This window comes from Lingula anatina, chromosome 6 (genome assembly GCF_051362555.1).
Source record: "Lingula anatina isolate TDL-2025a chromosome 6, LinAna3.0, whole genome shotgun sequence".
NCBI classification, from domain to species: Eukaryota; Metazoa; Brachiopoda; class Lingulata; order Lingulida; family Lingulidae; genus Lingula; species Lingula anatina.
The window spans coordinates 9307791-9323481 of NC_141772.1; the positions used below are offsets into that span (position 1 = coordinate 9307791).

Here is a 15691-nt window from a genome sequence, read left to right on the forward strand (position 1 = left end):
GTCTATCCAGCCATCCATCTTTCTATTTAATTTTATTTTTATCCTGTTATGCTTAGATTTCTTCCGCTAAAGGCTTTTTAAATTTACCAGTTATGCATTTTTGAACATGCAGTGTATCTCTCTCTCTCTCTCTCTCTCTCTCCCCCTCTCTCTCTCTTTCTGGAGTTGTTTTGTTTAGACTGTCTATTTGTTCGTCTGTTCCCCACATCTAATAATGATAGATCAAGCACGTAACATTCATGTGCTTGGGTCCCAGATGAAGACATTGATAACTAATCTGTGTTTGGTTCGACTTGAATAAAAAAAAAGATATATAGATATACAACCGTTCTTGCCTGCGACGAAAGTACAAATATGAATGATAAATGAATTGAAGAATGATGCAAGGCACGGATTTAATCTAAGCATGTCGGCGAATTGTTTCTAGCATCTCTTGGGACGTGATCTACAGAGGTGATTACAGTTTATTAGGACACGAAAAGAAAAAAATGACAAAAGTACAGGATAATTTTGATCTGTGCAACTCTCTGCTAGCTATAGTAACAGTTGTGGCTGTTTTGTAATAATATTTTGACGAGATTTGCCCTTCAGAAAGGTGAATGTTGTCTACAGAAGAAGTTTTATTATCACAACAACAAGCGCTGTGTATGTAGGAAACATTCATCTTTATTGAGAACTTGTAACTGAAGTGATCAACGTTGATGTAGATGCTGTTAAGAAAGAATGTACATGTAGGTCGAGACAGACGCTGTTTAGGGTTACAATTGTACTTTAAAAGTCCGTGCTTTGCCAAACTAGTTATAGACTGAGCACGGTAAAAAAAACAACTTTAAATTTTGGAGATATGATGTAACGTCTTGACTTTGATTTGTCGTTTACTGTAAAAAGCAGCTTAATGTTAACATTATCAAATTTCAATTGGTTGATCATCCATTGTATTAGTCAAATTTGTCTTTGAGGATAGTGTCGCTTTCTGGCTCGGCCTTTGGGAAGGTTGTAGGACTGGTTGTAATCCTCCACTTCCAGTTTGTAAAGCAAAGTTCCATATGATCACTACAGAGTGCTGTTAACGTTTTAAACAATCATTTGCAAAGAACACGCACACGCAAAGCAAGAACTACATGTACAACTCTTTGCACAAAGCAAAGAGACGGAAAGGAGTTATCTTTCGAAAAAGGAGAAGATGGTTTGTTTAAGAACAAAACATTTTATTAAAATTGGCCTTCGTAGTTAATGAGTAACAATGTTACAAAATCTGTCGGAGAGATAATCCCCAAGCTGTAGGAATGGTGGCTTTGTTTGTTATACTATTTTTATACAAATACAGAAAATCAGACTAATAAACTTCATCATTAAGAGGAACTTGGTAAGCCCGGTACAAGGTTCAAATTTAGTAAGAATAATTAATCGTCTTTACACGCTTGCAGCCTACACAATGCACGTGCTCTAAGCTGCTTTTTCTACCTTTTATTCTTGCTTAATAAAGGTTATAGCGAGAAATAAAGGTCGGCGGACTTTAGTCACGAAGAGACGGAAAGATGGTTTGGATATTGTATAACATATGACGTGGGCGAAATGACGTGATAACAGAAATGCCAAATTATTAACCGTCAGCATGACGAGTTAATTTCTATACGTGCGTCACTACGCATCGTGACTACACATTGTGCATGTTGAAAGTGTTCACCATTTCAGTAAATCATCATCATCATCATCATCATTTAGAGCCTATAGTGTTCCACTGTTGAACAAAGGCCTCAGCATGCTTTTTCCATTGTTTCCTATCCTGAGCCTCGGATTTCCAGTTTGGCCAAGGTTTCTTCTTCCAAGACTTCCTGTAGTCATCTAATTCATCCCTCCATCGTTTGACCGGCCTTCCTCTTTTTCTTTGTCCATACCTTGGGGTCTATTCTGTAAGCCTGATTGTCCACCTATTGTCCTTCATTCTTTTGACATGTCCTGCCCATCTCCATTTCGTTTCTTTAACTGTGAGCAGTACGTCCTTAACTTTGGTCTGTTCACGTAACCATACATTCGTTTTCCGCTCTCTTGGACTGATGTTCAACATAATTCTTTCCATCTTTCTCTGAGCTACTTGTAGCTTGTGTTCCATGGAGGCATTCAGTGCCCAGGTCTCTGAACCATAGGTGATTGCCGGCAGCACACAAGCATTGAACACTTTCTTTTTCAGGCAGGTAGGAAGGTTGCTCTTGAAGATGTCATTGTGCTTCCCATAGGCTGCCCATCCTGCTTTTATCCTTCGTTGGATTTCTTTCTCCAGTGTTCGATCACTAAGGCTGAACCGTTGCCCAAGGTATATATACTCTTCTACTGCTTCTATCTCTTTGGTGTTGACCTTCACTGTGCAAGGGGTGGTTAGTTTTCAGTAAATTACCTTTTTAATTTCAGACATGCAGGTACACACACACACACACGCACACACACGAGAGAGAGAGAGAGAGAGAGAGAGATTGGAATAGTACATGTTGTAAGCAAGGTTTCTCTAAACGAATACCTGTAGGTCAATGGATTTCTTTTGCGAATTAAACCGAAAAATTGCGGCAATCGCATGCTCTACGTCTGTTCTGTTTTGAAATAAATACACAATGAAGTGAAAACTAGACCCAGAAGATAACTTCTTGAAAACACATTATCTACTTAGAACCAGACAGATTACAATTGTACTACCTCAAATTGCGTGACACTCCTTCATTTTGGTCAAATGTCATGCCCGAAATACAGATATAAAAATAATTCACTTTCGCAGTCACTGAATCTCTTAGAAGTGGAACATAACGTAAACAACAGGACGTGCTCGTTTGACGTGGGGTTCAAGAGCTTTTGTGTAGTTGCGAGACCATAACAACACAATTTAATTCATGTGGCATGGTGAAATATGTCCCTTACATGGCGTTTGTGGAGGAGGGGAGTTAATTAACTTTAAGAAATTGTCCCGACAAAATGCATCGGTACATTGGAATCATGAATTACCAGCCGATCTCTGTTCTGTCGATTGGCAATTGGCAGGATTGTGACGCGAAATTACATAAATGTTCTTTGGAAACTTTTGGTAATGAAAACAGGCTTCGTAATTGTCACTAGTTGCTTCAGATTGAACACAATATATCAAGGCAACCTTATCAAGTACCGTAGTTATCACCCTAAAATTATTTATTGGCTCATAGCGAGTTAGCCGGATGTTGTCATTACATCATGCAGAGATTGTAAGGCTGGTTTAATGTGATTTGTAGCGGCAATTCAGTACCCTCTACCAGGGCCGCAGTTATTATTGTGGACATTTTTTGCTGAATATTTATCTATAGACATATCTGTGAATATCTGTGGAAAACTAATCTGTCGCCCTGGTAGAGGGTAGCAACTCAGTACCTCATGCAACTGCTATTACCGCACAATTCATCGACCTTGGCATATACAGTATATACATTTGAAATCAGTTAGGGGTTTCGTTTTTCAATAGATATCAAAATCGTCAACACGCACTTATGTAATTGTAAAAGCTTATTAAATTTGTTCGAAATTCTACTTCTTATCACCCCAGACCGGCAACATGTGGCATATCGACAGCATTATTATGCGGTACAGTGTACAAATTGAACCATATTGTAAGGCTTAATTGGTGGTGTCATTCTACTCGCTGGTAACAATCATTTTCTTACTGGAGTTCACTTACGTAAACTCGAATAGTGTCAAGAATTCCGAAGCTTGTAAACAGCAGCTGTATCATGTCATAATTTTAAGTGTTTTTATCGACGCAGCGCTAGATGTACACGGCACAGGTTGCGTTCCTTCATGTCAAGAAACGGTTTCAGTGTACGGTACGCCCACGATGAAGTGTTGCCAGCCGTTGCCTTCCGTTACTCTAGTCCGTAAGAAGCACTTCAGGGGCGGATCCAGGATTATTTGAAGGGGGGGCGGGGTCCGCGGATGCGAAGCCGACCCTCTCTCCCCCTCAACTTGGCGTGGGGTTCGGGGCCCACTGAAGGGCCTCGGAAATTTTTGGTATTTTAGACGGCGAACGGTGCCATTTGGTACGTTTTAGGACTATGATTCAGCTAGTCAAAATGCTGATTTCAAGAGGGGACCAGAAATCGAAGGGGGGGGGGGAGGACCCCCCTGACCACCCCCCCCAAATCCGCCACTGCACTTTGTACCACTATAAAATATCTTTGCAGCAGCATGCCTTGGTTTAAATACAGACTCCAAAAAGATATAATAGTTCTTATAGTTCATAAGGTCAAATAAATGCACCAATTAAACCAGATAAAATATTTGATGGCGGGGTGGAGTTTTCTTTTTAAAGGGGGATAGCATTACGGTTGTTTGTAGGTTTATGTCTTTGACAGAAGTTCTTCTGTAATCGCTTTCATTTATCTAGGCCTTTCTGATTTGTTTACATTGTTTAAATGCAAAAACACGAATAGAATACTAAATGTAAATATACATCAATGATCATGGATGAACGAATGAACAAACGAACGAAAGAACGAACGAACGAATGAATGAATGAATGAGTGGATAAATGAATGAATAAATGAATGAATAGAGGCAAAAAGACAAGCAAGAACAGCTGAAAGAAAGAAAGATTGAAAGAAAGAAAGAAAGGAGGAAATACCAAATAAAAATACAACCGATCAGACAGACAAACAGACAGGCAGGAAGACGAGACGCCCGACCGGCCGTGCGGACAGACAAACAGGCGTTAAAACACATATACAGATGAGTGTTGTGATTCAGTACTTATGGCCACTGTTTTTGGCATAACATCAAGCGCTTAACTCAACTAATAGACTCGTCAGAAATCAAGGCCTGTGGGGTTTACACAATGATAAACACTTCGTTAAGAAGCGTGCATATATCACATTGTTGTCAATTAATGGATACTGCATCATGCTCAATAATTGATTCACGTTATTTTGATGGCTTGTGATTCAATCATTCAAGGTAATTAGTTCTATTTCACGGATGAGGGATGTACTTTTACGATACCGACTCGATGTAAGCATATCCGACACTATCAAGTCTCTGGCAGTAGTTATTCATGTGTTTATATATTTCGTTGTACTGTACTTCAGAAAAGAAACGATGCTAGCCCATTTATTTTTATGCGCGTACGAATGTCAAAACTTGTTATGAGTGTGTGTTTTTGTTATTATTTCTCAGCCGTGTTGTACTAGTGAAGAAGTTGTTAAAGGAACCCATTAATAAACAACATAATTACTGAACTCGTAAAACAGTGTTCTCTTCGTAATCCAGACACCATAATCACCACTATAAAATATTCAATCTATATATATCTATGACTTAGTTTTCTAGCCAAGCAGAGTGGATTAGATGAATTTCTACGTTTTCTCTTGTCCAAACTGCGCGACATTTAAACGTTGTTTTTCCAATGCTTGAAGCGCAAGACATTTAAACGGGTATAAGAAATACGGTCGTGTTTAAAGAAATTAATATATAGCTGGAGATTAACTCACATTACTCGCCTTTTGCGTCTGATTTTATTTTCATAATGTTGTCTCAGTATACATTAATGATATTCAAAAGGTGCTATAGGGGGGAATATACGCCGTGTTCAAAAGCGAACGCTCTAACAGGTTATATTAGGCTGTATTCCCAGAGCTTTTAGATCGATCTATCCCCGCGGGGAGTCTCACTAGATTACTGTCAGATAATCCGGCTTAAATGTCCGTCCCGCCTACTACAAGCTTTAAGGGGGTAATTAACTTTCGTGTCCGCCCGGCTGACAGCTATTTAGCGTGAACCCCCAGGGAGTTAGGTCGATCTAAAGTAGATCGATCTAATCTCTGGAAATGGGGTCTTAGATCTCCTCTAGCCGTAGTGCCACCCCCCCCCCCCCCGCGCCCCCACCCCACCCCCATATCATGGACTGAGTTTGGAGTCTTTAGAGTCAGAAATACTACTTCCGCCCAGACACCTGTATTCAATGTAATAAAATGAATAATAAACTGAGACAGTATGGGAGATCTTTTCAATGAAAATTTGTGTGAACGGGATCTAATAGCGTGAATCATTTACGATTTATCGGCTCTCTTCATTTGTGCCAATGGCCAATTAGCAAATCCTTTAACGAAAATCATCTCACAGTTAGTCACCTTAAATTGCACATCACAAGAGCTTCATGGTCTCTAGATTTAGGTTAATACACATTTCACAGGGACAATTACATGTAATGACGGCGCAGTCGCGTATTTCGTATTTCTGATTTTGCAAGCTAATATGTCTAACAAATTAAAGAATCTCTAAGTCAACTAATGAGAGAGATTGTCGTCACGGGGAACTGGGTTAATGGCTATCAGTCATATATTCAGTCTTTTGATCTATTTTTCAATCTATTTTCTTATCATTTTTTATCTACATCATTGCCGTAACCTATGTATAACGTATGTATATAAGGACATGATTTATTGCATTTATAAAGTAGTAAATGAAGTATAAATACACAAGAGGCAAAAAGTAGTGATCAGCACTGCCGACACCACTGCACTATGATCACTGACTTAACGTTACGACATATAACAGTCATTCTTTGCTAGTGGTGCACTGCGGGGGGACCATAACAAGAATGTTATTTCAATTTAGATAGCCGACCAAATTCTCATGACATCGTTGTGTATGTTTCAATAACAAATCAAAGAAGCTGCATGAGCAAGGAGGATATTGTTATAAAAGCAAAAGAAGAGAAAAAGCAGAAAATATATCGAAATTACCCTCAAAATGGCGTCTTTTTTTGTGGAATTTCGACCCTACCTCTATTTAGGAACAGTTTGTTTAGGGTTTGAATGAATTATTGAAGCAGGGAATACACCTACTGCAAGAAGATATAATAAACAGAATGTGCAAATGGTTATTTAAATAAAAATTTATTTGAAGTCACTGAAAAATGATCACAAAATTAGCTTAACTTACGATACATGCGGTGTCCCACCCCGATGAAAATTTCATCTAATCCTATCTTTCCGTATTAAAACTGTTCAATCGTCCAAAGTAGTATTTCGGTTAGTTTGTGTCACGAAATCCATGATAATATCAGTTTTCTTAAGAATTTCACATTTATTGCTCAGCAAGGTCGATTTTTCTTCACCGCGTCCCAATATAACGTTCGCAACGCTGCAACTTCAGAGATCGATTCTTATCAGACGACTTTAAAATGCCGCGTGAAAATTATACATCGATAGCGATCTTCTTCCATACTCACTAACTGATGACGTCTACACACGAATGGCTTCTTTTACACACTAAAAAAACCAGCTCAAACTGGCGGGTGGCCCATTCTGATAACATGGCACGCAATGACGCTGTCGAGATAGGATGCAGGGCACAGGTGTAATTCCCTCGATTTAACCGTCACAGGATTGTTTATTGGGATCTTCTTTGTATGAAGGTGAGAAATAATGAGTTTCGTTTCATTTTTCTTCAATTGTTTCAACATATTTGTGTACCGATTGATTTTTACCATTCTATAAGTAGGGTGACTTCGTCTGAACTTTCGTTTTGCGTCTGTTTCACATGGGGGACTAAAGGTCATATTGAACATGGTGACGCGGTGATACCGTATTCATGTTCTCTTGTTCTCGAAAACTCAATCATCGAAATTGAATTACTTTTTTTTAGTTTTGTCTTAAATTAAGCTGCTACAATGTATTCCGTGCGTTTAAAATTTAACCGTCTGTAAAAACAGCAATAATGGATTACTAGCAACACTTACGTTACGCAATGAAGCACCGAAAATGGGTGAAGAAAATGTGTCTCAGTAATGCGTGTTTGCCACTCATAATGCACTGTACTTTGTTTGAATAAGCAATAAACTATTTGTGATCTTAGGTTATCCATTGTTCGTTATCAGAGTTAACAGATTCTTTGTGTGATTTTTTTTCAGAATCCCAAGAGTGGATGCCTTAGTGAGCACAGAACAGATATCACCATTGGTCTACATATGTCAGGAAGAATGTTATAATTATGAACTTTGTGTTACACTGAACTTCATTTTGTTAAATTTTGTATTTAACTGAACTTTATTGTGTTAAAATAATAATAAAAAAATAATAGTTCTGATAAAAAACTACAATCTGGAACATTCTTTAGATCAACTTTGTTCAGTGTGTGTCCCATATGACAGAGTTACAGTAAATAAAATATGTGCATTATTCCTCTGTGTTTGTCAATTCCATTTTAAAAGCATGTGAAAGTGGTGTGCCCCTCATGAATGAAGTGTGTATGGATAATAGCAAAAATATTGTTATTATTTACATGATTATAAAAAGTTTTTGTACCCGCGTCAATAACGTTACCGTGACCCACATATTCACCATTTTTATTAATTATGAAATGTGGATTAAATTCTTCAAAACCAGTTTTGAAGCATTGAGACAACACCCCCTTATGATTTAAACTAAAACTGAAAACATTCCATTAGACTTTCATTAGTTTGTGCAAAATATATTACCCAGGGTAACGCGTCTTGGATTTGGTGGGTATAGCTGTTCAACTCTCCTGTGTGCCCTAAAAAGGGCAGCTGCTGTTTCCCTTTTTATGAAATGATAAACTGTGATGGTGTAGCTATCACATCGCAAAATTACAGCTTCCCAGAGAAAGTTTGAAATTTTCGGTCAAATTCAACATTTTGTAACCACTAGCAAAGAATGACAGATAAGTAATGGAGGCGAATACGGTTTCACCGATGTAAAGTATTAACAAAACGATATATTTTCCATTGAAAATAGTTAATGGTATGGTTTTCAGACAAGTTTCCATTTTTGTTTTCTCTTTCTTTTTTCTTTTATAATTTTTATTTATTTATTTATTGAAAATACTTAAATAAATACCAACCAGGAGTTTAGTATGATATACCATAGTTAATTCAATAAACCGCATATTATCCATTTCAATACACACAAAGTGACCTTTGCGATTGAAATTCTATGGAAGATCTGTTCTTTCTCATTTCCATCAATATATGGGTAATGTATTCCAAAATCTGTCGACAATAGACGATATCAACAAGCAAAATTGATAACTTTAGCCTTTAGGAAATCTTCAGTTTTGTGAAAGATTGTAAACACATTGACATTTACACCCGGTTAATTCAGGACTTTATATTGCCAATTTGTCTTAAGGTCCAAACTTGATCACTCAAATGAAATTATAATGATAAAAAACACATGGGAGTGTTACTGATCGATAAGGTTAATAGATCAACAAAACAAATTGTTTCTGTAAGTTTTATTTCTTTTTGTACATCTTTTCTTGACAATTTTATTTGAAATTCATACAAAGATTAATTATTGTAATGCAAGCATAATACTCAACACGTGTATTGCTACTGCCTCACAGACAATCTGGATTTGGAATGCATCGTCAGCTACATATATACTCAGCGAATAACTTCAATTACTCTTTGTTTATAGGTCGGAATTTTCACGCATCCGAGGTGTATGATTGCGATTTCTTGGTGATATAAATCAAAAGATGTATAAAAATATCATTCAGCTCTTAGCAGTGAAATAGAATCGAAGGGGATATTTTCATTCGGATCGCTTATGTTTTTCCTCTTTTATTACTACCCTATACCAGGGCGACAGATTGATTTTTCACAAGATACATGTATTCACAGATATTTCTTTAGATGAACAGACAGACATTTTATTCTCTGCCTCTTGCTTCCATCTAGCCATAAGTCACAGGGTGGCTTTTTGAAAGTTTCCCTATAATTTGTGCCACCTTTGTAGATGGTAGTTTATTACCATGTCTACGTACGTGTAGTTTCTTTGACCTTCAATTGGTTTCAAGGTTGTTCCGGCTTTGGAATTAATGACAAGTTATTGAACCAGAATATTTAACCCAGTGCCTATAATTTCAATTAAAATACACATCTCCTACACCCGCTATCTTTCTGCCGAATCCTGCTCGATGTTGCTATCAGGAATGTGTTACTAAAGTTCCAACAGAGTTCATCGCTTATCTTAGCATTTGCTGAATTTATCGCTCTGATATTCATCACTGAAATAGATATATCAAATTATTGCATAACTGTCTCTTTTTGATACGCATAGAGTACCTAGTAATAAAGTGAATCTGCTTTTAGATTTGAAGCCATTTGAAATGATGCAGAAGAGCTGACACATACCAATATATAGGCATTTAACACGTGCTTGATTATAATATATCCCGATTTCGAGCTTTGGAACGATTTCCCCTGCGGCATTAGATTTTTCTCAGGGATGATTCTTGAAAATATGTAAAAAATACATTAATGGTATACGTAATAGATCATTGGGTTTCAAACAAACTAAATGCACCAATGCTTTTTTTACAGATAGACAAACAAAAAATCACATTTTCGTAATCAACCAAGACAGGTAAACCTGAATATAGACAAAGCACTGACACTCAGTATCTCGAAATGCTTCGAGTCCCAATGCAAATGCAGCCTGTTTTGAGCGATTCTTCTGGTTTTGAGGTCAATAAAAGGTCAATAAGAAATCAAGTGAACGTTGAAGGGAAAATTGATCACCGACTCCGCTCCAGTGCTCTGGCTGTCATGATCTATCTTCCTCAACGGTGGGTACTGCCTGGTACCCTGCTTGTCTATGAACAAGCGGCGACTCTTCCGCCTCATTACCGTACAATACACCCCATACACGTGTGTTAAGTTTACTAGATAAGTCTGTGAACCTTACTTTATACACATGTATATGTAAAAACATATCCGAATTCTATTTATGAGATAATACACTATCACCCGAGTGTTATATGCCAGAAGACATAGGGCGTCAGCGACAGGTGTTAAAAGCAAATATCGCGAGAAGATGCCACGTATTATTTGACATACGTGCATTGTACTGAGAGAAAGTAAACGCATTTCACCGAGAAAACACTCCTAAAACCGAATTAAGCGTATATATCCGTGCATATTGGCCCGGTCACATAACAGCTCTAGGTAGGTATTGTATAAAGGCGACGGAAAATGTAACTGTACCCGTATGCTGCCGTAAAGGAGTAGTGGAATTCAGTTTTTTATACTGAATGTGAAGGCAAAATATATATAATAGTATGCCTATGTTATAAGGGTATTATAAACGTGTTGTCACATTCTATTCTGCGACACTCAGGGCAAAGAGAATATTAATTGCTGACAGAGCTTGTCGTTGCCTGCCAACTCCCAATGGTTAATTGACCAATCTGTTTATTTTCTGATCCTCTTCTTTTGGTATGCCAAGGTAATTAAATGATGGGGACATTGGATTGATTGTTTTGATCTAGCGCACTCGGCAGGAAGGTTTTTAAAGGCGGTGACCTCGGCTTTATTGCTTCATTGTGATAGTACTTATTTTCCGAAGAAATTAATCGCCTTTTCATTATGATATGTTCAGCGTTTATTTATGATAAACCAAACAAATGATGGATTTGCGGCAGAAATACATGTACGTGCAATTTGACTGTTTGCAAAGCCGACTATAACAATTACGGCCGCTAAACCTTGCCAGCATAGCACGCCGTTTCTCCAGTTTAATTGGAACTTTGGTACTTAGACATAATGCATTAAGACAGCTTCAGATTTTGATTCAAGGGCAATATTAAAGGTTAAAATTTTTTAATTAATTAATTAATTTTTGGCCTTCCCGGAGATGAGTCTGAAGGGAACTGAAAAACATTTTGCTAATCTCAAGCCCATCGGCATTCCGTATTGGAGACAGCCAAGTATCAGCCAAGTAAAGCTAAGAATCCAGCGAAATCGATCTTAAGCTGTATTCCAACTGCCCCATGCATTTAGAATTAATCTGATAGATTTGTCATGCGTCTGTCAAGTGCTTATTTGGCAACGCTTAAAGCAGTGCTTGCAAATATTTTAAAAGTGAATCGAACAGATATGCAAAGCAGCTGCAGATTGAGATTGACAACATATTCTTTAAGGAATCAAGCAGTGTAAACAATTAATCTTCATACACGAATATTTGAATGCATATTTCCCCTGGACATAGAGAACATATCCCCAGTACGTCCACTGATACGCTAGAGTACCCCGTGGGCGGAATATTGTCGAACAATTTTTGTGAAATGATACTTTACCTATTTGTCAAGACGTGATTGAAAACTTGGCCTTAGCTGATACTGAAAACACTCGTCCGTTGATTAACTAACATGTAAATCTGCATCCCAAGGCGGCTTATTGTATCAAATATACAGAATCTCTACACAAAACCCCTAGCGGATAATTCTTAGTAATCTTTCCGCTGCATCTATGCCAGTTGGAGATTTAACACTAATGTAGATATGTCTGTGCTTATAGAAATGTACAATTGTTTCATACGAAATTAAGTATTTACCGAGAAAAATTGTTGGGGCATTTTAGAACCATCCATATCACATATCGGTTCAATCCACGAACACTTAAATATAAACGCAGATTAAACTGGTTTTAAATATGTTTTGTTTGTTTGACGAAGTTTGTTGTATCCGTGATTTTTTCAACGTCTCTTAAATCCACCACTCTCTATACTTTAAAATATATCATACTTGTCCCAACAGATGTCAATGGCTGATGATATACTTATCAATCTCACATTTGCTCCATGAAAGAAAGTCTGTACGAAGCGGAATATCTTTAGCCTTTGCCCAAAAAATCCATAGTCACTGCCTCACATACAGTCTGTTGGATAACAGATAAATCTTCAGTGTTTAGTGACTAAATTGGTTAATTAACATTTTCATGCATGTCATCTTACGGGGGACGTCATAATTGCGGTAAAAATGGAAAAATCGGTTTCTCAAATTTTTTCTTTACCTGAGCACCCACGAACGCCGTTTAAAGGCCAATTTAATTATACTATTTGGCACTCCAAAACCCTGCAAGCGATTTTCCTTAAAGCACTAGTTCAGATTTTATCGTTAATAAAGCAAAATAATGCCTTGTTTAATGAAAATCTGCAATTAGGGGCTCATAAAAATCCATAACAAAACATTTAATCCAAAATGACGGTACGGGATTGTAGCTCATACACTTGTGGCAAACATTGCCAATTTTCGTGATAAAGTCTTGTTCAGGGATGAAGTTACGCCCCATACCAATTGTTATCTCACCTCAGAAAGAAAACTGATAAATTGAAGATTAAAGCTTTAGGTTACCTATGCGTATACATTGTAACTAGAAATATAAACGCCGATATTTTATATTTTCGAGGATATTTTTAAATCAGCACGAAGATAGATGCATTTTTAAATAATTAGATGAAAAACCTAATTTTCCGTATCTGGATGAAAATGAAGGGTTACAATACCCTTCAGCAGCAAACACGTGGCGCCAGACAACGTGATTTCCAGTTATATAGCGTGATTATGTATAGGGTTCCATATGTTACCTGCCTTAATCAAGTCTTGTAACGGTATACTTTAATGTTTCTAGTAACACCACTTGTATAAGATTGCTATAATTAAACACAGACATGAACATTTGTCTGGGGTTCATCACGCTAAGTAGATACCTAAATCACGACTTCCTTTTACAAGAAAAAATAACAGCACGCACACTTACGTGCTTCGACTTTTTTCATTTCACCATTTTTATTCTAGAAATACCTTTTATAGGGATGTATGTGGGCAATATCGTATTTATTGTAATATTGAAGTGTAAAGTTAAAGACAAACAACACAGACGAACACTTCACGTGTGTGCGTGGGCTGCACGTGAATTCTTACATTTACGCACACTGTCCACGTGAACAAAGTTTACAGGACGAATCAAGCAATGTTTGATCATTCTACGACCGCCCCGCCCACTTTGATTAGATATACTGGATATAAGCCACAATATGTCTGGAAACATTTCGGAGATGGACAGAATAAATTCTTAGTTAAGAAAAGACATATAAAGCGCACGTTTTCTTTTTCAAGCGTTCGTCGTATGACAAATAGGGCAACTGGGCATCATATGCCGGAGCAGACATTTTTTAAAGCAATTATTATTGATCAAGCGCTCCATCCCTGTTGATACCGCTGATGGATAACTACCTAAAGAGACGGTTGTTTCAGAATTATTACAAGTAATAGCAGCAGTTTATTTAACTAACAGATCCATATGTGTGTGTATGTGTGATAACGCTCTTTATGGCCAACCTTCTAGACGCCACCTTTCCAATTAAATAAAGTAAACAGACGCTGGTAATTACACTCCTTTTGGACCTCTGCCTAGAGGTTTAAAAAACATTATTGGAAAACATGCGACCATGGAAGTAAAAAGGAACCTAAGCATTAAACTGATTACATGCCACATTATAGTCTTGCCTTCCCTTATCATTAGGATTTTATAAGAACAGGAAAAAGTATAATATTTTTTATCTTAATTCTGCAAGCGGTCTTTCAATATCATTTCCACAAATAGTTTTATTTATGTGCAACTTTCTAATGCCAACAGGGCACACAGGTGAGATTTTTTTCTACGAAGTTGGAGTTCTTAGGAGGTAAGAGATCGGCTGATGCTGTATGTTACCATGACACCGGGCGTATAAGGTTGCATTCAGAACAGAGGACAAACTAGTCCGCGTGCCAAATATGGCGACCAACTAAAAAGCTTGCCGTCTTATCCGCTAATAGACACTGAATAGATTCTCCGTGAGGAAGTATTCAAGTGGGTCGGCCATATTTGATCCGTGGACTAGTTAGTCCGCTGTTCTGAATGCGGCCTCAAAGAATTTCACCTCGTCAGGCTTAATCCTGCTACCGTGCACTAAATGCATTTTTTTATTCTTGTCCCAGAAAAAATGATATTTTTGCATACTTTGATTCTTGGTTGTGTTTTACCAATGTTATAGTTTCGGAAAATAGGGTAATGCACTAAAATTAATTATACAAAATCCACGTTGTTCTTGGGTGAGTTTTGCCAAGTTTCGGAAAAATAGAGAAATGCACTGAAATTAAATATACAATATTCCCGTTGTGTCTTCATTTTCTGGGGGTCGGTTTGGAACACCTTTGTTTTTGTTTTCGTGTATCTGCCCATACAGTTGTATTATACAGGTAGCCAGGACAAACTTAATGAAGCCACATAGGTAATGGGGCTTATCAAATTGACTACTGAGCGCAAGGGCGACTTCTCCCTCCGGAGAGAGCCTTCAGATAGATGGCAGGTGTAGTTATTAACTGCAACTCTCAGACAAGAGTCAGACAGGGTTGATAGAGCTCATGATAGCCTGCTTTCCTTTTAAGATCGTAATGAGAGCTCCCGTCTGTTTGTAGAAGTACATTCTACTATAGACTGAGGCAATTTGTGTGCGTTTCTTTTTCCCTATCGAGGAAAAATACTACGAAAGATCAATAGTTTTCTTGACTTGTTTTGTTTTAGAAAAATAAACTCTCTCATAATTATGTCAATTTACTGGGAGTTTGAAGCCGCTTGAATACAGTCATGAGATACGTCCCGTTATTGAAGAAAGTACGCAAGAAAAACAGAAACTGTTTTTTAACAGACCAAGAGAGTAAATGTCGACTTCCTTGAGCAGACCAAACAGTTACTTGGCTTCATTACGTTCAAAAACAACAGGCCCCATTACGAATATTTGGTAACAAAATTTCATACTGAAAATGATAAACTATCGAAAAAAAAAAGCATTTGTACGCTTAAGGAATTTTCGACTTAAATCGGAATCAGAGTGGTCTC

General features: G+C 37.5%; 1 long non-coding RNA gene across 1 annotated transcript; it reads left to right on the forward strand.

Annotated features, from left to right (window-relative positions):
• Positions 1-6446: 6446 nt before the first annotated feature.
• LOC147761095 (uncharacterized) lies at positions 6447-8186 on the forward strand. The gene is made up of 2 exons (XR_015335162.1): positions 6447-7423; positions 7919-8186. It is a non-coding gene; the product is annotated as an uncharacterized LOC147761095 (long non-coding RNA).
• Positions 8187-15691: the final 7505 nt, after the last annotated feature.